We start from the raw sequence: 26,274 nt of genomic DNA, 5'->3' as shown, positions 1-26,274 counted from the left end.
TAGGTCACGGCCGCATCTCACCACCCAGCCAGCCCACCCGCCTGCATACACATCTTCCAGTTCCTGCCTGCATACACAGCTTTCCTTGCCCACCCACATCCACATCTGCCCGAACGCCCGCTGCTCAGTATTCGCAGCACTCCACTATGAGCAATCCCCGCCACTGAGGGACAGGGTGGAGAACAACTGACCGCTAGGGGCTAATATTTGTTATTTTTTTCTCCTGTGGGGAACAATTGGATTTATGGGGGGAACAAAGTGAATAATTCATGTGGGGAGCAATAGGATTTATGTGGGGAGCAATGTGATTGTTTTTTCTGTGTAGGCCAATGTATTTGTGGATTTTTTTTTACCATGAGGGCCAATGTGTGTTTTTTGGTTTTTTCTGTGGAGAACTGATTGTGCGCCTTGGCAATTTTAAAATATTGTTCGGTGTGCCGCGAGTAAAAAAAGGTTGAAAATCACTGGATTAGATAGTGGCAGTTATTGGTGAATGCCAAAGGGTGGACTGTCAAAGTAAAAAAATATTGCAGTACACACATCACTTACAAACTACACACAGATGGCCTCCGCGCGCGTACTTATTCTGCCGTGCGTGCACAAATCCGCAATTTGCGTATAGTCGCTCCCGCGGTCCTGCGCATTAGAGCGTGGTATGAGTATTTACAGTAGAGTTTGTGAACGCATGGAAAGCTATCAAAACACATTACATATTTAATCCAAATAATGCACAATGTACACAGTCTCCCTGCACCACATCAGTAAGTTACAACAGTTTAAATGGTAACAGAACAAAGGGATTCACCTTTACAGGATAGGAGGGGACAGAACAAGGTTATAAGGTGGTGTTTGATATCCAGCTGTAGGGCATTGTAAGGGTAATATTCCGGTGTTAGTTTGAATAAGATCGCATGTTACTGCGAATAGTTATGTGCAGGAGCAGAATAGAGAAATAAACTGTAATATATATATATATATATATATATATATATATACACACATACATACACACACACACACATATATATACACACACACGAGATTTATGGTAAGAACTTACCTTGTTAGATATTTTTCTGCAAGGTACACTGGGTTCCACAGGGAACAACATCGGGGTGTACAGTAGGATCTTGATCCGAGACACCAACAGGCTAACAGCTTTGACTGTTCCCAGGATGCATAACGCCGCCTCCTCTATAATCCCGCCTACGTGCACAGGAGCTCAGTTTTGTTAACCAGTCCAATGCAGTAGCAGGTGAAAAAAACGACAACCGTTAGTAGTCACATACCTTCTCCTGTTGTGAGAATGTGGGGTATCAGCGGCTATGCCATACAAACCCAAAGAAAGTGCGTCAGGGTGGGCGCCCTGTTGAACCCAGTGTACCGTGCAGAAAGATTTAACAACGGAAAGTTCTTACCATAAATCTCGTTTTCTGCTGCGGGGTACACTGGGTTCCACAGGGAATAACATCGGGGATGTCCTAAAGCAGTTCCTCAAGGGAGGGGACGCACTGTAGCAGGCACAAGAACCCTGCGTCAAAAGGAAGCATCATTATGAACGTGTTCACTCAGGACCATGTAGCCGCCTTGCACAACTGTTCCAGGGTCGCACCACGGCGGGCCGCACATGAAGGTCCAACAGACCGAATAGAATGGACCTTGATGGTAGCAGGAGCTGGAAGGCCAGCCTGTACATAAGCATGTGCAATCACCATTCTAATCCATCTGGCCAGGGTATGCTTGTGAGCAGGCCAGCCACGTTTGTGAAAACCAAACAGTATAAAGAGAGAATCAGACTTCCGAAGGGATGCAGTTCTCTTCACAGATACGGAGAGCCTGTACCACATCCAAAGACCGCTCTTTGGAAGACAAGTCGGGAGAGGCAAAGGCCGGAACCACAATCTCCTGATTAAGGTGGAAAGAAGACACCACTTTAGCTAAGTACCCGGGATGTGTTCTAAGAACCTCCAGGTCACGGTGAAAAATCAGATGTGGGGACCTACAAGACAAGGCACCCAGATCCGACACCCGTCTAGCAGAGGCAATAACCAGCAGAAACAAAACCGTAAGAGAAAGTCACTTAAGGTCTGCAGATTCAAGAGGCTCAAACGGAGACCCTTGTAACGCCTCCAGAACCACCGACAAGTCCCAAGGAGCCACAGGCGGGACGTAAGGATGTTGAATCCACTACACACCCTGAGTGAATGTATGAACGTCAGGTAAAGTCGCAATTTTTCTCTGAAATCAAACCCACAATGCAGAAATATGGACCTTGACGGAGGCCAGACGAAGGCCCAAGTCCAGACCTTGTTGTAGAAAGGCTAAAAGTTTGGCCATACTAGACTTATAAGCATCATGATTAATAGTGGCGCACCAAGCAAAAAAAGAATTCCAGACCCTATGATAAATCCGAGCAGAAGCAGGTTTCCGGGCCTTCAACATGGTTTGAATGACCGGCTCAGAAAATCCTTTGGCCATCAGGACGGAAGCTTTAAGAGCCATGCCGTAAAAGACAACCGGGCTAATGTCACAACTGAGGGCCTGAGCTGACGGGAGGCAGCCTCAGTTGTAGGGGCTGAGATGTACCGGAACCTGGGAGGTTGTATCAGACCCCTGGACATGTAAGTAACATGAATAATAACTGCCCGAAGGCGTGACCACGACAACTTGGATAAAAGTCAATGATGTTTATTATGACAACTCCGCAACACAGCAGCAGTAAAAGAAAACGTAAAAGTCAGCAAAGAATAAATACAGTTCCTGGGTACTACAGGATGGCAGGAGCCACAGGGCACTGGTAGTGTGAGATAGTTCTTATGATCTTCTAGATGGAAAGTCCTTACCAGGCCCGACTGTAGCAATGGAGATAACCCAGGATTGTGCCAGCTGGTGTTCCAGGAAAAGCTGGGTTGCTGAAGATAAAACAGCTGCTGTGGATACTGGCTGGAACCAGACTGTTGTTAGCACGGAGTGGATACTGGCTGGAACCAGTTAAATAATAAATGAACTTGGGAGCGATGAAATATGAACTGAAATGTAGAACTTGAGAGCGGAGAAATAATAATACCGGTGGAGAGTGGTAAAGTGTAGAAAGGACACCGGCCCTTTAAGGGAAGCTGTACTCTGCTGGAAGCTGAGCTGGAAGCAGGTAATGTTGTAGCTGGAAACAGATGAATCCACAATGGATTGGAGAGTCAGGCTACACCGCAGGTGGAATGCTGGTGCGGGTCTCTATGGTGGAAGTCTTGAGACAGGAGCTGGAACCTGGAAGACAATCACAGGAGAGAGACAAACAGGAACTAGGTTTGACAACCAAAGCACTGACGCCTTCCTTGCTCAGGCACAGTGTATTTATACCTGCAGCAAGGAAGGGATTGGCTAGGCAATTATGCAGATTATCAATACTGAGAACAGATTGGTGGAAATGATCAGCTGACAGAATCCAAGATGGCTGCGCCCATGCAGACACTTGGAGGGAAGTTTGGTTTGTAATCCATGTGGTAATGAAAACAGTAATGGCGGCGCCGGCCACCGGAGACAGGAGGCGCCAGGCTGACAGATGCACATCCAACCACGCGGACACAGCGGAGGCCGCGGCTGACGTAATCGCCACTCAGACACTCTGCATGCAGAAGTTCAGGGACGGCGGCGGAGGCCGCGGGAGACGCCATGCCAGGTGTAATATGGCGTTTACTGTGACAGCGTCCCAGAGTGACAGGAGAGGATACAGGAATGTACACATCAGGATAACAGATGGAATCCGGTCCTGGAGCGCTGAGCCAGCCTTAGGAGGCATCTGATGGGTAAGAAATGGCGTCCAGATACCCGGATCGTGACAGCACCCCCCCCTTTAGGAGTGGCCCCAGGACACTTCTTTGGCTTTTGAGGAAACTTGGAATGGAATCTCCGGACCAAGGCAGGAGCATGGACATCAGAAGCATTGGTCCATGAACGTTCCTCAGGACCATAACCCTTCCAGTCAATAAGATATTGTAGTTGACAGTAACGGTGACGTGAGTCCAGGATCTTGGCCACTTCATACTCAACGCCTCGTTGAGTTTGGACTTTCGGAGTTGGAGGAAGTGAGGAATGAAACCGATTCAAGATCAGCGGTTTCAACAGGGAAACATGGAATGTCCTGGGTATTTTTAAGAAGGGAGGCAACTGGAGTCTGTAAGCAACAGGATTGATGACTTGTTCAATCTTGAAAGGACCGATATAGCGAGGTGCAAACTTCATACTGGGAACTCTTAACCTCAAATTCTTCGTGGATAACCATACCCGATCACCCACCTTGAGAGCAGGAACTGCTCGACGCTTCTTATCCGCAAACTTCTTGTACCTGAACGATGCCTTGAGCAGAGCTGATCGTACGCTCTTCCAGATATTGGCAAACTGATGCAAGGTGATATCCACTGCGGGAACAGAAGTTGCTGGAAGCGGTTGGAACTCAGGGACTTTAGGGTGGAATCCAAAGTTAGTGAAGAATGGTGTTGAAGCAGATGAAGAATGATACTGGTTGTTATGACAGAACTCGGCCCAGGGAAGTAATTGAACCCAGTCATCTTGAGAGGAGGACACATAGATGCGGAGGAAGGCCTCCAAGTCCTGATTCACCCTCTCGGTTTGACCATTGGTCTGAGGATGGTAAGCCGTGGAAAACTTTAGCTTGACTTGGAGGACTTGACATAAACTTCGCCAGAATTTGGCTGTGAATTGAACTCCTCGATCTGAGATAATTTCTTCAGGAAGACCGTGGAGTCGGAAGATCTCTTGTATGAATACTTGAGCCAACTTGGAAGCTGACGGAAGACCGGTGAGAGGAATGAAGTGTGCCATCTTGGTGAACCGGTCAACTACCACCCAGATGGTATTGAACTTGTTGCACATGGGTAAGTCTGTAATGAAATCCATCGACAAGTGGGTCCATGGTCGACGGGGAACGGATAGTGGAACCAGTTGCCCCGCAGGCGACTGGCGGGATACTTTATGTTGGGCACACTTTGGGCAAGATGCAATAAACTCCAAGACGTCTTTTTTCAGAGTTGGCCACCAATAGGACCTAGAGATAAACTCCAGGGTTTTTTGGATACCTGTATGTCCGGCAAAACGGGAAGCATGGGCCCAATGCATGAGCTTCTTCCTTAGCATCGGCTTCACAAAACTTTTCCCTGATGGGGGCGTAGAGTCCATCCCTACCGTGGAGAATGCCAACGGATTGATAATAGGATGCTTGTCAGAAGACTCTGACTCATTTTCTTGCTCCCATGAGCGGGAAAGGGCATCGGCCTTGCGATTCTGAGAGCCCGGACAGAACTGGAGTTTAAAGTCGAACCTGGAAAAGAAAAGTGCCCATCTGGCCTGACGAGGGTTGAGACATTGTGCGCCCTTCAGGTATAAAAGGTTCTTGTGGTCTGTAAGTATGGTGATTGAATGAGAAGCTCCCTCCAACAGATACCTCCACTCTTCTAGAGCGAGCTTGATGGCTAGCAACTCCTGGTCGCCAATGGCATAGTTGCGCTCAGCTGGGGAGAACTTCCGGGAGAAGAAACTGCAAGGGTGTAAATGGCCATCTTTAGCCCTCTGAGATAACACCGCTCCTACTCCAACGGAGGAGGCATCCACCTCTAAGATGAAAGGAGAGTCGATGTCAGGCTGTTTCAGAACAGGCGCAGAGATGAACCTTTGTTTTAAAAGATGAAATGCTTGCATGGCTTCTTCAGACCACTTGGACGGGTTAGCACCCTTCTTAGTGAAAGCAGTAATAGGCGCCACAATGGTGGAAAAGTCTCGTATAAACTTTCGGTAATAGTTGGCGAACCCTAAGAACCTCTGGACCCCTTTGAGGGTTAAGGGTACCGGCCAATTTTGGATTGCTTGTAGTTTCTCAGGATCCATCTCTAGTCCGGAACCGGACACAATGTACCCTAGAAACGGAATGGACTTGACTTCAAAGACGCATTTTTCTAATTTGCAATAGAGATGATCGACACGGAGACGGGACAGAACCTCTTTAACCCAAAAACGATGTTCCTCTAAATCGTTGGCAAAAATGAGGATATCGTCTAGATAGACCACGACATGACGGTATAGAATGTCTCTGAAGATCTCATTGACAAAATGCTGGAAGACAGCTGGAGCATTGCTCAATCCGAAGGGCATGACGAGGTACTCATAATGTCCGTCACGGGTGTTAAAGGCGGTCTTCCACTCGTCACCCTCACGGATCCGGATGAGATTGTATGCACCTCGCAAGTCCAGCTTTGTAAAGATGGTAGCTCCGCTAACTCTGTCAAAGAGCTCAGTAATCAGGGGTAAAAGGATAACGGTTCTTGATGGTAATGTCGTTCAAACCTCTGTAGTCGATGCACGGCCGCAGACCACCATCTTTCTTTTTTACAAAAAAGAAGCCTGCGCCGGCTGGAGAAGAAGAAGGTCGAATGAACCCCTTTGCTAGGTTCTCTTTAATATATTCCTCCATAGAATGCGTCTCAGGCAGAGACAACGGATAAGTTCGGCCTCGAGGTGGAACCTTCCCTGGAACGAGATCAATCGGACAGTCCCATTCTCTATGAGGAGGAAGGATATCAGCAGAAGCTTTACTGAACACATCCGTGAAATCTTGATATGGAGGAGGTGGAACATCCGACGACCTGGGGGAGGAAGAACAGACAGGCAATACTTTAAACAAACATGTCTCAGCACAGGAGGAACCCCATGCCAGGATTTGCGTAGTCGTCCAATCAATTGTAGGATTGTGAAGACGGAGCCATGGAAGGCCCAGGACCACAGGATGTGTGGCTCTTGGAATCACTAAAAAAGAAATAAGTTCGGAATGAAGAACTCCCACTCTCAGACGAACTGGTAGAGTCCTTAAAGAAATAACTGCATCAAAAATTTTGCTGCCATCCACGGCAGTTAAAGAAATGGACGAAGGAAGTCTCTCGGTGGGTAGGGACCACCGTTTAACATAGGCTTCGGTAATAAAGTTCCCAGCTGCTCCGGAATCAAGGAGGGCAATGACGTTCCGATAACGTTGAGCAACTTGAAGCGAGACTGGGAGATTACAATCTTGAGGAGATGGAGAGGAGATCATTACTCCTAGCCGGCCCTCTCCTTGGCGAGCTAGGATTTGGAGTTTCCCGGACGTTCGGGACAGGCATTAATGGTGTGAGACGGAGCTGCACAATAGAGACAGAGAAACTCGGAGAGACGTCTTCGGCGCTCAGCAGGAGTTAAACGGGAACGGCCAAGTTGCATGGGCTCATCTTTAGATGGTGACAGTTGACGAGGAGGAGGAGCAGAAGATTTTGGAGCAGATGATCTTCCACGCTCAGTTGCTCTCTCTCTGAAACGTAAATCAACTTTCGTGCAGAGTGAGATTAGCTCATCTAACTTAGAAGGTAAGTCTCTGGTAGCTAACTCATCTTTAATACGCTCAGATAAGCCATGCCAGAATGCAGCATACAGGGCCTCGTCGTTCCATGCCAGTTCGGATGCCAGGATCTGGAACTGTATCAAATATTGTCCTACAGTACGTGACCCCTGGCGTAAACGGAGAATCTCGGATGAAGCTGAGGTTACCCGGCCTGGCTCGTCGAAGATGCGCCTGAATGTTGACACGAAGGCAGTGTAGGAAGATAGCAGGGTGTCGGACCTCTCCCATAACGGTGATGCCCAATCAAGGGCTGAGCCACTGAGAAGAGAAATAATGTAGGCAATTTTTGTACGGTCACTGGGAAAATTGCCAGGTTGTAGCTCAAACTGAATCTCACACTGGTTGAGAAATCCCCTGCAGAATCTTGGAGATCCGTCAAATTTTGCTGGCGTTGGAAGATGAAGACGTGGAGCAGAAATGGGTAAGGTGGGTGGGGTTATAGCTGGAGTCACTGTGGTTGACGCACCAGACGCGCCTGATCCACGGAGAGTTGTCTGAATCCCATCCAGCCGAGTAGAGAGATCCTGGAGACAGCGGATGATGTGGCCCTGTGCAGCCTCCTGATGTTCTAATCGGGCTGCCAGTTCTTGCAATCGGCCTGGCCGCTTGATCCTGGTCTCCGGCTGGATTCATTAGGTCAGTGCTTACTGTCACAACTGAGGGCCTGAGCTGACGGGAGGCAGCCTCAGTTGTAGGGGCTGAGATGTACCGGAACCTGGGAGGTTGTATCAGACCCCTGGACATGTAAGTAACATGAATAATAACTGCCCGAAGGCGTGACCACGACAACTTGGATAAAAGTCAATGATGTTTATTATGACAACTCCGCAACACAGCAGCAGTAAAAGAAAACGTAAAAGTCAGCAAAGAATAAATACAGTTCCTGGGTACTACAGGATGGCAGGAGCCACAGGGCACTGGTAGTGTGAGATAGTTCTTATGATCTTCTAGATGGAAAGTCCTTACCAGGCCCGACTGTAGCAATGGAGATAACCCAGGATTGTGCCAGCTGGTGTTACAGGAAAAGCTGGGTTGCTGAAGATAAAACAGCTGCTGTGGATACTGGCTGGAACCAGACTGTTGTTAGCACGGAGTGGATACTGACTGGAACCAGTTAAATAATAAATGAACTTGGGAGCGATGAAATATGAACTGAAATGTAGAACTTGAGAGCGGAGAAATAATAATACCGGTGGAGAGTGGTAAAGTGTAGAAAGGACACCGGCCCTTTAAGGGAAGCTGTACTCTGCTGGAAGCTGAGCTGGAAGCAGGTAATGTTGTAGCTGGAAACAGATGAATCCACAATGGATTGGAGAGTCAGGCTACACCGCAGGTGGAATGCTGGTGCGGGTCTCTATGGTGGAAGTCTTGAGACAGGAGCTGGAACCTGGAAGACAATCACAGGAGAGAGACAAACAGGAACTAGGTTTGACAACCAAAGCACTGACGCCTTCCTTGCTCAGGCACAGTGTATTTATACCTGCAGCAAGGAAGGGATTGGCTAGGCAATTATGCAGATTATCAATACTGAGAACAGATTGGTGGAAATGATCAGCTGACAGAATCCAAGATGGCTGCGCCCATGCAGACACTTGGAGGGAAGTTTGGTTTGTAATCCATGTGGTAATGAAAACAGTAATGGCGGCGCCGGCCACCGGAGACAGGAGGCGCCAGGCTGACAGATGCACATCCAACCACGCGGACACAGCGGAGGCCGCGGCTGACGTAATCGCCACTCAGACACTCTGCATGCAGAAGTTCAGGGACGGCGGCGGAGGCCGCGGGAGACGCCATGCCAGGTGTAATATGGCGTTTACTGTGACAGCGTCCCAGAGTGACAGGAGAGGATACAGGAATGTACACATCAGGATAACAGATGGAATCCGGTCCTGGAGCGCTGAGCCAGCCTTAGGAGGCATCTGATGGGTAAGAAATGGCGTCCAGATACCCGGATCGTGACAGCTAAATCCTGATACAAACAGGGGCCCTGAACGAGGAGATCCGGGCGCTGTGGAAGTAGAAGGGGACGCACTATCGAGAGACCCTGAAGGTCTGAGAACCAATGCCGTCTGGGCCACTCGGGAGCAATCAGAAGTAGGATTCCTCCTTCTTGCTTGAACTTCCTTATTAATCTGGGCAGGAGTGACACCGGAGGGAACACGTATGGCAGCTGAAAGTTTCATGGAATTTCCAGTGAGTCCACGAACGCCACTCGAGGATCCCTTGTCCTTGCTCCGAAGACCGGAACCTTGTGATTGTGTCGAAATGCCATCAGGTCCACATCTGAAAGGCCACACCTTGCCAACGAGTAGTTGAAACACTTCTGGATGGAGGCTCCACTCTCCGGCGTGTACATCCTGACGACTGAGAAAGTCCGCTTCCCAGTTTTGGACCCCCGGAATGAATACTGCCGATATAGAAACATAGAATTTGACGGCAGATAAGAACCACTTGGCCCATCTAGTCTGCCCCCTATATGCCTGGCAGATGGTGTTCCGCCCACTGAAAAATCCTTGATACTACCCTAATTGCCATGCGGCTTCGAGTGCCGCCTTCATGCTTGATGTACGCCACCGTGGTGGCGTTGTCCGACTGTATTTGAACAGGTGTCTGTTCTGTATTAAATGCTGGGCCAAATTCAGTGAGTTGAACACCTCCCGCAGTTCCAGAATGTTTATTGGGAGGAGAGACTCCTCGCTGGTCCACCGACCCTGAAAGGAGTGTTGCTCCAACACCGCACCCCAACCTCTCAGACTGGCATCCGTCGTCAGAAGGACCCAGTTGTAGATCCAGAAGGGACGACCACTGCTCAAACGATGGTCCTGCAGCCACGATCTTAGTGACAGTCGGACCTCCGGAGACAAGGAGATCATTTGCGACCTGACCTGGTGAGGCAGGCCATCCTACCTGGCAAGAATCAGCTTCTGCAGAGGGCGGGAATGGAAATGAGCATACTCCACCATGTCGAAAGCCAACACCATGAGATATAGCACTTGCATTGCCGAATGTATCGACACTTGCGGACGAGATAGGAAGCATTGAATCCTGTCCTGAAGCTTCAGGACTTTCTCCTGAGACAAGAAGAACCGTTGGTTGTGAGTGTCCAACAACGCCCTCAGGTGCACCATGCTCTGAGCAGGGACCAGGGAAGATTTCTTCCAGTTGATGAGCCACCCATGGGCATGCAGAAACCGAATAGTCAGTTCCAGATTGCGTAGGAGAATTTCTGGGGAATTCGCCCGGTTCATCAAGTCGTCAAGATGCGGCAAGATTCTGACCCCTTGACGGCGGAGTACAGCCGTCATTACCGCTATGATCTTGGTGAAGACTCGCGGAGCTGTGGTCAAACCAAAAGGTAACGCCCGAAATTGGAAATGGAGGTTGCCAACAGCAAACCTCAGGTACTGCTGATGCGACATTGCAATGGGAATATGCAGGTAAGCATCCTGTATATCCAGGGAGACCATATAATCCCCAGTTTCCAAGGCCAGATCAATAGAGCGAAGAGTTTCCATACGAAACTTGGAGACCCTCACAAATTTGTTCAAGGACTTGAGGTTGAGAATGGGCCGAGAGGACCCATTCGGTTTCGGTACTAGAAACAGCGGTGAATAGTACCCCTTGCCTCTCTGAGCTAGAGGCACCTGTACTACCACTCCTGTGTCCAGGAGGGACTGTACCACGGAATATAGTGTTTGCCTTCACCTAATCCAAAGGGACGTCTGTCAGGCAAAATCGATGAGGGGGACGATCCTTGAAGGATACGGCGTAACCTCGAGTGACGACTTCCCGAACCCAGGCATCTGAAGTGGTCTTCAACCATTCCTGGGTAAACCCTAGAAGTCGGCCTCCCACCCTGGGATCCCCCAGAGGGAGGCCCGCCCCGTCATACAGCAGGCTTGTCAGTTTTGGAAGCAGGCTGACGGGCAGCCCTGGCCCGTTTAGATTTGGGCTTAGTGGGTTTGGAAGTGCGAGCCTGTTTCGGGTACGCCTGACCCTTTGCTTTCCCTGAAGGACGAAAGGAGCGAAAGGAAATACTCTTAGCCTTCGGTACCGAAGGAGCAGTACTAGTTAGAGAAGCTGTTTTAGCAGAAGCTTAGTCAGCCACTATCTTGTTGAGATCTTCTCCGAAAAGAACGTCTCCCTTAAAAGGGAGCACCTCCAGGGTTTTCTTAGAGTCCAGATACACAGACCAGGACCGCAACCAGAGAATCCGGCGAGCCAAAATGGACGTAGAGGTAGTCTTGGCCGCCAGAATACAGGCATCAGAAGCCACCTCCTTAATGTATTGAGAAGCTGTGACAATATAAGACAGACATTGTCTAGTATGATCAGAAAAGTTGGAAGGCAGCTCAGCGTCCAACTCCTGAGCCCACGCTTCAATAGCCTCTGCAGCCCAAGTCGCTGCAATGGTGGGCCAATGCGCAGCACTAGCTAGGGTTTAAATCACCTTTAAACAACCCTCCACACGCTTATCCGTCGGTTCTTTCAGAGACGTGACGGTAGTTACAGCAGAGCTGAGGATACCAGCAGCCGCGCCACCTGCGTATCCACTGGCGGAGGTGTCTCCCAATTTTTACTTAGCTCCGTCGCGAGGGGATAGCAAGCCAGCATCTTCTTGTGAGGCGTGAATTTGTTTCCTGGATTTTCCCAGGATTCCTGACGTATGTAAACTAAATGGTCAGAGGGAGGTAAAACTTGTTTAACCACTTTCTGACGTTTAAATCTGTCCGGTTTCTTAGGGGCAGTATCAGGCTCTGGGTCATCAGTAATTTGAAGAATTAACCCGATAGCCTCCAACAAGTCAGGAACATCCACCTGTGAAACAGATTCCCCATCAAAATCAGTGTCTGTGGGGTCAGTATATACGCCATCCTCATCAGACAAGGGGGTAAATTTACTAAGATGGGAGTTCTATTTAAGATGGGATGTTGCCCAGAGCAACCAATCAGATTCCAGGTATTATCTTCTAGAAGGTGCTAGATAAATGAGTAGAAGCTGATTGGTTGCTATGGGCAACATCCCATCTTAAATAGAACTCCCATCTTAGTAAATTTACCCCAAGGTGTGTGGGACGTTGGTGGATTGTGAGGAAGTAATGGCCCGCTTAGAGGTCCCCTTGGTCTTAGGCAGACGAGGGTAAGATTTCTGTTTAGTCAGTGATAGTTACAGCAATTGAACCAGAGTGGACAGTTGATCTGGCCATGGCGGATTAACCGCAGGGACCGTAAGCGGTTGTACCGGCACAGGAGGTCCCATAGCGGGCGTAAGTCTAGTTACCAGCATATTCAATAACGTGAAGAAAGTAGCCTAAGGTTGATCTTTTTGAACCCTCCGCTGCTATATTTTCCTTAAACGTGTCTGCAGCGTCACCACCACGCACTGTGGGATCAGCCCCAGCTCCGTCTTCCCTTGTAGCGGACATATCTGAAAGCTCAATTCAAGGCAACACAGTACAATATCAGCTGCACAACACCTGACAAGAACCCCCCGTGTAAGTGTATTAGCACAAACAGGAGTTCCAAAAGGTATACGGTGACTAAAAATCACAGAGAAAAAATAAGATTTTAAACCTACCGGTAAATCTATTTCTCCTAGTCCGTAGAAGATGCTGGGGACTCCGTAAGGACCATGGGGTATAGATGGGCTCCGCAGGAGATAGGGCACCTAAAAAGAACTTTTACTATGGGTGTGCACTGGCTCCTCCCGCTATGCCCCTCCTCCAGACCTCAGTTAGAGAACTGTGCCCAGAGGAGATGGACAATACAAGGCAGGATTTAGAAATCCAAGGGCAAGATTCATACCAGCCCACACCAATCATACCATGTAACCTGGATCACACATAACCAGTTAACTGTATGAACAATAACAGTAACGGTCCAAGACCGATTCCAACTGTAACAGTACCCTTATGTAAGCAACAACTATATACAAGTCTTGCAGAGTTTCCGCACTGGGACGGGCGCCCAGCATCCTCTACGGACTAGGAGAAATAGATTTACCGGTAGGTTTAAATTCTTATTTTCTCTTACGTCCTAGAGGATGCTGGGGACTCCGTAAGGACCATGGGGTTTATACCAAAGCATCCAATTGGGTGGGAGAGTGCGTATGACTCTGCAGCACCGACTGAGCAAACGCTAGGTCCTCATCAGCCAGGGTATCAAACTTGTAGAATTTAGCAAAAGTGTTTGACCCCGACCAAGTCGCCGCTCGGCAAAGCTGTAATGCCGAGACGCCTCGGGCAGCCGCCCAAGAAGAACCCACCTTCCTAGTGGAATGGGCCTTAGCCGAATTTGGTACCGGCAATCCAGCCGTAGAATGAGCCTGCTGAATCGTATTACAGATCCAGCGAGCAATAGTCTGCTTCGAAGCAGTTGCGCCAATCTTATTAGCAGCATACAGAACAAACGGAGCCTCTGTTTCCTAATTCTAGCCGTCCTGGCTACATAAATCTTTAAGGCCCTGACTACGTCCAGGGATCTGGAATCCTCCAGGTCACTTGTAGCCACAGGCACCACAATAGGTTGATTCATATGGAATGAAGAAACCACTTTAGGCAAAAATTGTGGACGTGTTCTCAATTCAGCTCGATCCACATGAAAAATCAAGTAGGGGCTCTTGTGTGACAAAGCCGCCAATTCTGACACTCGCCTTGCTGATGCTAAGGCCAACAACATGACCACCTTCCAGGTAAGAAATTTCAACTCAACCTTGTTAAGCGGTTCAAACCAGTGTGATTTTTGGAACTGCAACACCACGTTCAGGTCCCATGGTGCCACTGGAGGCACAAAAATAAGATTTTACTTACCGATAAATCTATTTCTCATAGTCCGTAGTGGATGCTGGGGACTCCGTCAGGACCATGGGGATTAGCGGCTCCGCAGGAGACAGGGCACAAAAGCAAGCTTTTAGGATCACATGGTGTGTACTGGCTCCTCCCCCTATGACCCTCCTCCAAGCCTCAGTTAGGTACTGTGAGAGAACTCCAGGTCCTCCTCAGCCAGGGTATCAAATTTGTAGAATTTAGCAAACGTGTTTGCCCCTGACCAAGTAGCTGCTCGGCAAAGTTGTAAAGCCGAGACCCCTCGGGCAGCCGCCCAAGATGAGCCCACCTTCCTTGTGGAATGGGCATTTACAGATTTTGGCTGTGGCAGGCCTGCCACAGAATGTGCAAGCTGAATTGTACTACAAATCCAACGAGCAATAGTCTGCTTAGAAGCAGGAGCACCCAGCTTTTTGGGTGCCTACAATATAAACAGCAAGTCAGACTTTCTGACTCCAGCCGTCCTGGAATTATATATATATATATATATATATATATATATATATATATATATATATATATTTCAGGGCCCTGACAACGTCTAGCAACTTGGAGTCCTCCAAGTCCCTAGTAGCCGCAGGCACCACAATAGGTTGTTTCAGGTGAAACGCTGACACCACCTTAGGAAGAAACTGGGGACGAGTCCGCAGTTCTGCCCTGTCCGAATGGAAAATCAAATATGGGCTTTTGTAAGACAAAGCCGCCAATTTTGACAATCGCCTGGCCGAGGCCAGGGCCAACAGCATGGTCACCTTCCATGTGAGATATTTCAAATCCACAGATTTGAGTGGTTCAAACCAATATGATTTGAGGAATCCCAACACTACGTTGAGATCCCACGGTGCCACTGGAGGCACACAAGGGCTGTATATGCAATACTCCCTTGACAAACGTCTGGACTTCAGGAACTGAAGCCAATTCTTTCTGGAAGAAAATCTATAGGGCCGAAACTTGAACCTTAATGGACCCCAATTTGAGGCTCATAGACACTCCTGTTTGCAGGAAGTGCAGAAATCGACCTAGTTGAATTTTTTTTGTGTGGTGATAACGTTGTGCGGTCACCTCCTTCCTGGCTTTGACCAGGGTAGGTATGACCTCTTCCGGAATGCCTTTTCCCTTAGGAACCGGCGTTCAAACCGCCATGCCGTCAAACGCAGTCGCGGTAAGTCTTGGAACAGACAAGGTCCCTGCTGGAGCAGGTCCTTTCTTAAAGGCCGATGCCACGGTTTCTCTTGGAACAGACATGGTACTTGCTGAAAGCAAATCCCTTCTTAGCTCCCGAGGCCATTAGTCCTCTGTGAGCATCTCTTGAAGTTCCGGTTACCAAGTCCCTCTTGGCCAATCCGGAGCCACGAGTATAGTTCTTACTCCTCTATGTCTTATAATTCTCAATACCTTGGTTATGAGAAGCAGAGGAGGGAACACATACACCGACTGTTACACCCACGGTGTTACCAGGACGTCCACAGCTATCGCCTGAAGGTCTCGTGACCTGGCGCAATACCTGTCCCATTTTTTGTTCGGGCGGGACGCCATCATGTCCACCTTTGGTCTTTCCCAACGGTTCACAATCATGCGGAAAACTTCCCGATGAAGTTCCCACTCTCCCGGGTGGAGGTCCTGCCTGCTGAGGAAGTCTGCTTCCCAGTCGTCCACTCCCGGAATGAACACTGCTGACAGTGCTATCACATGATTTTCCGCCTAGCGAAAAATCCTTGCAGTTTTGCCACTGCCCTCCTGCTTCTTGTGCCGCCCTTTCTGTTTACGTGGGCGACTGCCGTGATGTTATCCCACTGGATCAATACCGGCTGACCTTGAAGCAGAGGTCTTGCTAAGCTTAGAGCATTATAAATTTGCTCTTAGCTCCAGTATATTTATGTGGAGAGAATTCTCCAGACTTGATCACACTCCTTGTGTGACTGCTCCCCAGCCTCTCAGGCTGGCCTCCGTGGTCACGAGCATCCAATCCTGAATGCCGAATCTGCGGCCCTCTAGAAGATGAGCACTCTGTAATCACCACAGGAGAGACACCCTTGTCCTTGGATATAGGGTTATCCGCTGATGCATCTGAAGATGCGATCCGGACCATTTGTCCAGCAGATCCCACTGAAGAGTTCTTGCGTGAAATCTGCCGAATGGAAGCGCTTCGTAATAAGCCACCATTTTTACCAGGACTCTTGTGCAATGATGCACTGACACTTTTCCTGGTTTTAGGAGGATCCCGATTAGCTCGGATAACTCCCTGGCTTTCTCCTCTGGGAGAAACACCTTTTCCTGGACTGTGTCCAGAATCATCCCTAGGACCAGCAGACGTGTCGTCGGAACAACTGCAGTTTTGGAATATTTAGAATCCACCCGTGCTGTCGTAGAACTACTTGAGATAGTGCTACTCCGACCTCCAACTGTTCTCTGGACCTTGTTCTTATCAGGAGGTCGTCCATTTTCTTTGAAGACGAATCCTCCTTTCGGTCATTACCTTGGTAAGGACCCGGGGTGCCTTGGACAATCCAACGGCATCGTCTTGAAACTGATAGTGACAGTTCTGTACCACGAACCTGAGGTACCCTTGGTGAGAAAAGGCAAATTTTGGGACATGGAGGTAAGCATCCCTGATGTCCCGGGACACCATATAGTCCCCTTGTTCTTTGCTATCACTGCTCTGAGTGACTCCATCTGGATTTGAACCCTTGTAAGTGTTCAAATTTTTCAGATTTAGAATAGGTCTCACCTAGCCTTCAGTACCACCATATAGTGTGGAGTAATACCCCTTTCCTTGTTGTCGGAGGGGTAATTTTATTATCACCTGCTGGGAATACAGCTTGTGAATTGTTTTCAATACTGCCTCCCTGTCGGAGGGAGACATTGGTACAGCAGACTACAGGAACCTGCGAGGGGGGAAACCTCTCGACATTCCAATCTGTACCCCTTGGATACTACTTGTAGGATCCAGGGGTCCTGTACGGTCCCAGCGTCATGCTGAGAACTTGGTAGAAGCGGTGGAGGGCTTCTGTTCCTGGGAATGGGCTGCCTGCTGCAGTCTTCTTCCCTTTCCTCTATCCCTGGGCAGATATGACTCTTATAGGGACGAAAGGACTGAGGCTGAAAAGACGGTGTCTTTTTCTGCAGAGATGTGACTTAGGGTAAAAAACGGTGGATTTTTCAGCAGTTGCCCTGGCCACCAGGTCCCATGGACCGACCCCAAATAACTCCTCCCCTTTATACGGCAATACATCTTTGTGCCGTTTGGAATCTGCATCACCTGACCACTGTCGTGTCCATAAACATCTTCTTGCAGATATGGACATCGCATTTACTCTTGATGCCAGAGTGCAAATATCCCTCTGCGCATCTCGCATATATAGAAATGCATCCTTTAAATGCTCTATAGTCAATAAAATACTGTCCCTGTCAAAGGTATCAATATTTTTAGTCAGGGAATCCGACCAAGCCACCTCAGCTCTGCACATCCAGGCTGAGGCGATCGCTGGTCGCAGTATAACACCAGCATGTGTGTTTATACTTTTTAGGATATTTTTCAGCCTCCTATCAGCTGGCTCCTTAAGTACGGCCCTATCCGTAGATGGTACCGCTACTTGTTCTGATAAGCGTGTGAGCGCCTTATCCACCCTGAGGGGTGTTTCCCACCGCGCCTTAACTTCTGGCGGGAAAGGGTATACCGCCAATAATTTTCTATCGGGGGAAACCCACGCATCATCACACACTTCATTTAATTTATCTGATTCAAGAAAAACTACAGGTAGTTTTTTCACCTCACACATAATACCCCTTTTTTGTGGTACTTGGAGTATCAGAAATATGTAACACCTCCTTCATTGCCCTTAACGTGTGGCCCTAAAAGAAAATACGTTTGTTTCTTCACCGTCGACACTGAAATCAGTGTCCGTGTCTGGGTCTGTGTCGACCGACTGAGGTAAATGGGCATTTTACAGCCCCTGACGGTGTTTGAGACGCCTGGACAGATACTAATTTGTTCGCCGGCCCTCTCATGTCGTCAACCGGCTTGCAGCATGTTGACATTGTCACGTAATTTCCATAAATAAGCCATCCATTCCGGTGTCGACTCCCTAGAGAGTGACATCACCATTACAGGCAATTTGCTCCGCCTCCTCACCACTATTTTCCTCATACATGTCGACACACACGTACCGACATACAGCACACACATAGGGAATGCTCTGATAGAGGACAGGACCCACTAGCCCTTTGGGGAGACAGAGGGAGAGTTTGCCAGCACACACCAAAACGCTATAATTATCCAGGGACAACCTTTATATAAGTGTTCCTCCCTTATAGCATTTTAATATATATACATATCGCCAAATCAGTGCCCCCCCTCTCTGTTTTAACCCTGTTTCTGTAGTGCAGTGCAGGGGAGAGCATGGGAGCCTTCCCACCAGCCTTTCTGTGAGGGAAAATGGCGCTGTGTGCTGAGGAGAATAGGCCCCGCCCCCTTTTCGGCGGGCTTCTTCTCCGGAGTTTTAGATATCTGGCAGGGGTTAAATACATCCATATAGCCTCAAGGGCTATATGTAATGTATTTTTCGCCATACAGGTATTATACATTGCTGCCCAGGGCGCCCCCCTCCAGCGCCCTGCACCCTCCGTGACCGCTGTGTGAAGTGTGCTGACAACAATGGCGCACAGCTGCAGTGCTGTGCGCTACCTGATGAAGACTGAGAGTCTTCTGCCGCCTGGTTCCGGACCTCTTCATCTTCAGCGTCTGCAAGGGGGGTCGGCGGCGCGGCTCCGGGACGAACCCCAGGGCGAGCCCTGTGTTCCGACTCCCTCTGGAGCTATGTCCAGTAGCCTAAGAATCCAATCCATCCTGCACGCAGGTGAGTTGAAAATCTCTCCCCTAAGTCCCTCGATGCAGTGAGCCTGTTGCCAGCAGGACTCACTGAAAATAAAGAACCTAAAAACTTTTTCTAAGTAACTCTTTAAGAGAGCCACCTAGATTGCACCCTTCTCGGCCGGGCACAAAAACCTAACTGAGGCTTGGAGGAGGGTCATAGGGGGAGGAGCCAGTACACACCATGTGATCCTAAAAGCTTGCTTTTGTGCCCTGTCTCCTGCGGAGCCGCTAATCCCCATGGTCCTGACGGAGTCCCCAGCATCCACTAGGACGTTAGAGAAAGGGGGCTGGATGTGCAGCACTCCCTTTACAAACGTCTGGACTTCTGGAAGAGATGCCAATTCCTTCTGAAAGAAAATCGGGAGGGCTGAAATCTGTACCTTAACAGAGCCTAATTTCAGGCCCATATCCACTCCTGTCTGTAGGAAGTGGAGAAAACGACCCAGATGAAAATCTTCCGTAGGTGCATTTTTGGTCTCACACCAAGACACATACTTTCGCCAGATACGGTGATAATGTTTTACCGTCACCTCCTTCCTAGCCTTTATTAAAGTAGGGATGACCTCTTCCGGAATCCCCTTTTTCGCTAGGATTCAGCGTTCAACCGCCATGCCGTCAAACGTAACCGCGGTAAGTCTTGAAATACACAGGGCCCCTGTTGCAACAGGTCTTCCCTCAGAGGAAGAGGCCAGGGATCTCCTCCTGTGAGCATCTCTTGTAGATCCGAGTACCAGGCCCTTCGAGGCCAGTCTGGGACAACGAGTATCGTCTGTACTCTTCTTCGTCTTATGATCCTCAACACTTTTGTGATGAGAGGAAGAAACACGTAGACCGATTTGAACACCCACAGTGTTACCAGAGTGTCTACTGCTACTGCCTGAGGGTCCCGAGACCTGGCACAATACCTCTGAAGCTTTTTGTTGAGGCGTGATGCCATCATGTCTATTTGAGGAGTTCCCCAAAGACGCATTACGTCTGCAAAGACTTCTTGATGAAGTCCCCACTCTCCTGGATGGAGATCGTGTCTGCTGAGGAAGTCTGCTTCCCAGTTGTCCACTCCCGGAATGAAGAGAGCCGACAGAGCGCTTACGTGATTTTCCGCCCAGCGAAGAATCCTGGTGGCTTCCGCCATCGCGACTCTGCTTCTTGTCCCGCCTTGGCGGTTCACATGAGCCACTGCTGTGACATTGTCTGATTGAATCAGAACCGGTAGGTTTTGAAGAAGACTCTCCGCTTGTCAAAGGCCGTTGTAAATGGCCCTGAGTTCCAACACACTGATGTGTAGACAGGACTCCTGGTCTGACCAGTCTCTGAAAATGTCTTCCTTGTGTGACTGCTCGGAGGCTCGCGTCCATGGTAACCAGGATCCAATCCTGAATTCCGAACCTGCGACCCTCCAGCAGGTGAGTACTTTGCAACCACCACAGGAGAGACACCCTGGCCCCTGGGAACAGAGTTATTTTCCCGATGTAAGTGCAGATGGGACCCAGTTGTCCAGAAGGTCCCATTGAAAAGTCCTTGCATGGAACCTTCCGAAGGGAATGGCCTCGTAGGCCGCCACCATTTTTCCCAGAACTCGAGTGCATTGGTGAACTGACACCCTTTTCGTTTTTAGCAGGTCTCTGACCATGTTCAGGATGTCCTGGGTTTTCTCCAGTGGTAGAAAGACCTTCATTTGTTCCGTATCCAGTATCATACCTAGGAACGTTAGCCGAGTTGTCGGAATCAACTGCTACTTCGGTAGATTTAGAATCCAACCGTGTTGCTGGAGCATTCTCAGAGAGAGCGCCACACTGCTCAGCAATTTCTCTCTGGATCTCGCTTTTATTAGGAGATCGTCCAAGTATGGGATAATTGTGACTCCATGCTTGCGCAGGACCATCATCATTTCCGCTATTATCTTGGTGAAAATCCTCGGGGCCGTGGAAAGCCCAAACGGCAACGTCTGAAATTGGTAATGACAATCCTGTACAGCGAATCTCAGGTATTCCTGATGGGGGGAATATATGGGGACATGAAGGTACGCATCCTTTATGTCCAGAGACACCATAAACTCCACCTCCTCTATATTGGCTATTATCGCTCTGAGTGATTCCATTTTGAATTTGAATCTTTTTTATGTACAGGTTTAGGAACTTCAGATTCAAAATAGGTTTGACCGAACCGTCCGTTTCGGGGCCACAAATAGGGTTGAGTAGTAACCTCTTCCCTGCTGGTTCAGGGGAACCCTGATTATTACTTGCTGTAGACACAGCGTTTGAATTGCAGCTAAGACTACATCCCGTTCCGATGTGGAAGCTGGTAGGGCCGATTTGAAAAATCGGCGCGGGGGCACCTCCTCGAATTCCAGTTTGTAACCCTGGGAAACTATTTCCAACACCCAAGGATTCAGGCCTGAGCTGACCCAGGCCTGGCTGAAAAGTCGAAGACGTGCCCCCACCGGTGCGGACTCCCTCAGGGGAGCCCCAGCGTCATACTGTGGGCTTTGGAGTAGCCGGGGAGGACTTTTGTTCCTGGGCACCTGCCGAAGCAGGTGCTCTCTTGCCTCTGCCCTTACCTCTGGCGAGGAAGGAGGATCCCCGACCTCTTCTGGACTTGTGCGACCGAAAGGTCTGCATCTGATAGGGTGGTACTTTCTTTTGCTGTTGGGGAATAAATGGTAAAAAGTTTGATTTACCTGCTGTAGCTGTGGAAACCAGGTCCGTCAACCCATCCCCAAACAATACATCTCCCTTATAGGGTAGAACTTCCATATTTTTTTTGAATCTGCATCACCCGTCCATTGGCGAGTCCATAAGGACCTTCTCGCAGAGATAGACATGGCATTGGCCCTAGAAGCCAGCAAACCAATGTCCCTTTGAGCATCCCTCATAAATAAGACTGCGTCTTTAATATGGACTAGAGTTAAGAATATAGTATCCTTATCCATCTTATCAAAATCAGTTGTCAGCTCATCTGTCCAAGCTGAAATCGCGCTACACACCCATGCCGACGCAATTGTCGGTCTAAGGACTGCTCCAGTATGAGAATAAATACACTTTAAGGTAGTCTCTTGCCTGTGATCTGCAGGGTCCCTAAGGGCAGCTGTGTCAGGAGACGGTAGCGCCACTTTCTTGGACAAGCGCGTCAGGGCCTTGTCCACAGTGGGAGGTGATTTCCAACGCTCCCTGTCCTGTTTAGGGAAGGGGTATGCCATATAAATTCTTTTGGGTATCTGCGGTCTCTTTACCGGAGTCTCCCAAGCTTTTTCAAAGAAATCATTTAGCTCATGAGATGTGGGAAAATTTATAATCTGTTTCTTTCCCTTAAACATGTGCACCCTTGTGTCGGGGACCGAGGGTTCATCCGCAATATGCAACACATCCCTTATTGCCACAATCATACACTGAATGCTTTTTGTCACCCTAGGGTACAATTTCATTTCGTCATAGTCGACACTGGAATCAGAGTCCGTGTCGGTTGTGTTAAGGGACGCTTTTGAGACCCCGACGGGCCCTGTGAGTCGGTCCAATCCGAGGATTGACCCCCTGATGTCCCCCCTAATTCAGCCTTATCAAGCCTCTTATGTAAGGATGCCACACTTGCATTCAACATATGCCACATGTCCATCCATTCCTGAGTCGGCACAACCGACAGGGACACACCACTCATTTGCTCCACCTCCTCCTTGGAAAAGCCTTCCGCTTCAGACATGTCGACACCACGTACCGACACCCCACACACAGAGATTAACCTATAAGGGGACAAAACCCCAACCAGGCCCTTAGGAGAGACAGATAGAGAGTATGCCAGCACACACCCAGCGCTTAATAACACTGGAAAAATATGACCAGATAGCGTGTATATATTAGTGATGAGCGGATTCGGTTTTACTCGGTTCTCAAAACGGCATCTTATTGGCTCACGGATGTCACGTGTTTTGGATAGCCAATAAGATGCCGTTTTGAGAACCGAGTAAAACCGAACCTCGCTCATCACTAGTAATATATATATATATATATATATATATATATATATATATATATATATATATATATATATATATATATATATATATATATATATATATAAAATGACCAGATTCCCACTCACTGCACTCAAAATGCCCCCCTCCTCTTTTTTCCAGCCTGAATGTTCAGCAGGGGAGAGACCAGGGAGCTAGCGTTTTCATCATGCAGCTTCTGTGGAGAAAATGGCGCTGGTTAGTGCTGGGGATCAAGCTCCGCCCACCCGACGGCGGGCTTCGGTCCCGTTGATTTTTTTTTATAGAAAATGGCGGGGGATCGTAGAATTACTGCCCAGCAGCCTAATCTACCTTGTCAGTGCCCAAATGTGAGGTTTATTGCTGCCCCCCCCCCCCCTGCACCCTTCAGTGCTGCTCTGTGTGTGTGATGAAGATCTGATGTCTTCTGCCGCCTATGATGTCTTCTGCCTATGAGGACGGCGGCGCGGCTCCGGGACGAACCCCAGGTGAGACCTGTGTTCCGACTCCCTCTGGAGCTAATGGTGTCCAGTAGCCTTAGAAACAGAGCCCAATCGTTAAGCCAGCCCTGCTTCTCTCCCCTCAGTCCCACGATGCAGGGAGCCTGTTGCCAACAGGACTCCCTGAAAATAAAAAATTTAACAAAATTCTTTTTCAACAGAAAACTCTGGAGAGCTCTCTGCAGTGCACCCATTCTCCTCTGGGCACAAGATCTAACTGAGGTCTGGAGGAGGGACATAGAGGGAGGAGCCAGTGCACACCCATAGTAAAAGTTATTTTTAGGTGCCCTATCTCCTGCGGAGCCCGTCTATACCCCATGGTCCTTAGGACGTAAGAGAAATATCTATTGCGTGTATAGCTATACTTAGTATTACTCTGTATTGCTAGTCCAGTGCAGTTTTATAGTATGTTATAATTTCTGCATTGTACAATGTGACTGTGTGTGTGCATATAGCTGCTGTGTGACCTCCATTTCGTGTATCTCACTCAGATTGCTATCCCTATATTCTATAACCTGAGGGGCTAAGTGCGTTGTATTTACTATAGGTGTTTCACAAGATACACAATAAGTATATATCAATGCACAGTAAAGACTGGATGTATATCACAGGGTACTTGTACTGAAGAACCCTGACTAAATGCACTGTTTCTTAACTAACACTGTCAGCAGACATGTAGAATACTTAAATGTCCTGTAAAATGCACAGCGCTGACATGCAGGCGGCTTTACAGAGGAGGATTTACCCAAACAGTCCCAGGATCAGCTCAGCTTGTCCTAATGGCGCCCAAACGCCGACAGGCAGTGAGGGAGAGAGAGATATGCAGCTCCAGGGTGGGAACATTTACTCTAAATGACGCCCTGGGGCTGAGGGAGGGGCTACAGGTCAAAGCCTTATCCCCTTGCTGGACTTCACCACCGGGTACTGCATGCTTTATAGTAAAAGGTTTTTAGTAAAACCGACCTGTGCCCTTTGCCCTGGTGGTCTAGTGGGGTCCCTGTACTACCACAGTGTCCACGCCAGCGCGCGCTGCCCGCCTCCCACCAGCCGCGCCGGATCGCGATTTCAATTGGGTCCCGCCTGGGGGACCCACTTACCTCCTCCCTGAGTGCGGCCATGCGATCCAGGAGAGCTGTGGTGGTGTGTGTGACTGACAGATGAAAACCGGAGCCTCCGCTGTAAGTACCCAGCAACCAGGGCGCGGGAGTATACAGCGCCGCTGGGTGAGGTGTTGGAGCTGCAGCACGAGATGTCTGACTGACATCTAACACTCACAGTGTCTCTGCTGCAGCCGTTGAAGTCATCATTCTTCACTTAAAAAAGCTCTTCTGAGTGCTGCTGGAGCAGCCCACCTGTTGTATGCCTGCACTGCATGGCACCAACTACAAAACTGAGCTCCTGTGCACGGAGGCGGGGTTATAGAGGAGGCGGCACTATGCATTCTGGGAACAGTCAAAGCTTTAAGCCTGTTGGTGCCTCGGATCAAGATCCTACTCTACACCCCAATGTCATTCCCTGTGGAGCCCAGTGTACCCCGCAGCAGAAATACAGTGCTATGGATTATTTGAGAGAGAAGGGGACTAATTTGGTATCTTGCTTAGGTCCCCATGAGGTCTAAAATCACCACGGATATGGAGTGCTATGATGCAGCAGCTGCTTATTCACGCCAAGTTCCATTGTGCTTCGTATATTCAGACTCAATCGCAGACATACAAGTGTTGCACATCAAATTAATCAGTGCAGTCTAGTGAAGCGATTTTGTGGCCTCACATTACGACGAAGATACACATTTGCGCAAAAAAGACCCTATACTGCTTGGCTTACTCGCATTGCATGGTGTACGGAAGCTAGGTGTATACGGATACATCTACATGAGCACTATTTTCAGGACTCTTCAATAAGAGTCGGATCCATTCCGACATGCAGTTGTTGGAATGGATCCGACAACCCCAAATGGACGGCAAAATCCGACTGTTGGATTTGGCCGTACACAGGGTCCTGTGCTGCCGCTGACAGCAGCGGCCGGAGGGGGGTTAACGGTAGCGGGAGCAGAGATAGGCGGCTGGCGAGAGGAGCTGGCTGCGGGGGGACATGTCTGTAGTGGCGGGGGGAGGCGCAGCAGGGAGAGAGGCCTGGCACCTCTCTACCTGCAGCGCCTCCCCCGGCCGCCGCAGACATGTCCCCCAGCAGCCAGCTCTTCCCGCCGGCTGCCAATCTCAGCTCTCCCAGCCGCCCGCAGCACTGCTCGTCTCCTCACCTCAATCCGACTTGTTTTCAAGTCGGTTTGAGTTTGTCGGAAAGACTATTCCGCTGATCCATGTGTTTTCCGACAAGTAGGGAATTCCCGACTTGTCGGAAAAAAATCAGTCCCTATTGAATAGGTTGGAACCCCTTCCGAACTATTTGTCTGACGCTGCAGTCTTTCCGACAAGACCGCAGCTTCCGACAGTTATTGAATACACCCCTTAGCCTTGGTTGATGTAAAGCAGGAGTGGGAAACCTCAGGCCCCCGGGCCGTATAAGGCCTGCAAAGCCACTTGCTCCGGCCCGGCAAGGTTCACCTAACCGAGGGAGATGCCGGGCGCCCGCTGATATTGTGTTACCAGCAGGCTTCCAGCTCCATCCCCTCAGCAGCAGCCGGAGGAAGGAGCCGACTCC

General features: G+C 49.2%; 1 protein-coding gene across 1 annotated transcript in view; it reads right to left on the bottom strand.

The window, feature by feature from the left end:
* The window catches only part of TEX10 (testis expressed 10), a 266,061-nt gene that overhangs the window by 228,236 nt on the left and 11,551 nt on the right, over positions 1-26,274 (bottom strand). The window lies entirely within an intron of this gene.

This window comes from Pseudophryne corroboree, chromosome 5 (assembly GCF_028390025.1).
Source record: "Pseudophryne corroboree isolate aPseCor3 chromosome 5, aPseCor3.hap2, whole genome shotgun sequence".
Taxonomy (NCBI): Eukaryota; Metazoa; Chordata; class Amphibia; order Anura; family Myobatrachidae; genus Pseudophryne; species Pseudophryne corroboree.
Note: the sequence above shows the minus strand (reverse complement) of the source record. Positions and strands in the feature narration are given on the sequence as shown.